The following is a 950-nucleotide window of genomic DNA, read 5'->3' on the forward strand; positions in this document are numbered from 1 at the left end:
AACTTACTGCAAGTGCTCTCCTAGCTTCCAATTATTTTTAGCAGAGAATTTCCTCAGCTGGATGTGGCTGTCATCTGCTTACTAACCCTCCTTGGACTTATTTTCCAACTACTTGTCCATTTTTTTCCATGACTCCAAGTTATTATTATTATTATTTTAATCAAGAACCTCGTTTGGTAGCAAAAACTGTAAATCTACACGGGGTGTTTGGAGATCCACCTCCTCTTTCTTTTCAGCCTGGTTTACACTGAGTTCAATTCCTTCACGTGATTCCTTGTTAATGCTTATGCTTGTTCTGAAACCACAGTCTTGGTCATCTAACTATGAGAATACTGCAAATATGAAGCAGATACATTTTGCCATGCACACAGTGTGTGCAGGCAGAGAGAAGCGCAATGAGTGCACGATCAAGGTGCATCTTAATTATGCGTTGTTGTAAATGAAAACCCTTCTTGGACCACTGCAGAAGTGGCCTTGGACTTGTTTCCATTCTGGTGCTTTTTTCTGCCAGCAGCGCTCACAAAGGGTGCTCATGACCTCGCACTTCCCATCTCAAAGACCGAATATTGCGAGAAGCGCTTTTCAGCCCCCAGGAATTCAGCGGCCGCCGTCGCCAGAGGGACAAAGAGGTGCGGGGGTACGGAGACGATGTGTGAGAGCGGGCCGCAGGTTGATGTGCAGGGAGCCGAGCGGCGGGAGGCAGCGGCGAGGACAGCGCGGCCGGGGGCGGCTCCGCGCAGCCCAGAGCCGGGCCACGGGGCACAGCGCAGCACCCCCGGAGCCGCTCCCGTACCGGGGGCTGCCGGCGCCTCCCTGCCGTGTGACAGCCGGGGGGGGCCGCTGCTGCCTCGGCGAGCCGTGCCGCGGCGGCCGCAGCCATGTGTTTCTCTCCCCGCCCGTGACACAATAACACGGGAAACGGGGCGGGTTTTGGAGGGGGTGGGGGGCGC

At 54.7% G+C, this 950-nt stretch overlaps 1 protein-coding gene across 1 annotated transcript in view; it reads left to right on the plus strand.

The window, feature by feature from the left end:
• Window positions 1-534: 534 nt before the first annotated feature.
• The window catches only part of DEPTOR (DEP domain containing MTOR interacting protein), a 73796-nt gene continuing 73380 nt past the window's right edge, over window positions 535-950 (plus strand). The window contains exon 1 of the mRNA XM_042868818.1: window positions 535-629. The gene's annotated coding sequence lies outside the window, so the exon portion shown is untranslated. The remainder of the gene's footprint in view (window positions 630-950) is intronic.

Source organism: Lagopus leucura, unplaced genomic scaffold (assembly GCF_019238085.1).
Source record: "Lagopus leucura isolate 7727_CA_CO unplaced genomic scaffold, USGS_WTPT01 Super-Scaffold_100002, whole genome shotgun sequence".
Classification (NCBI taxonomy): Eukaryota; Metazoa; Chordata; class Aves; order Galliformes; family Phasianidae; genus Lagopus; species Lagopus leucura.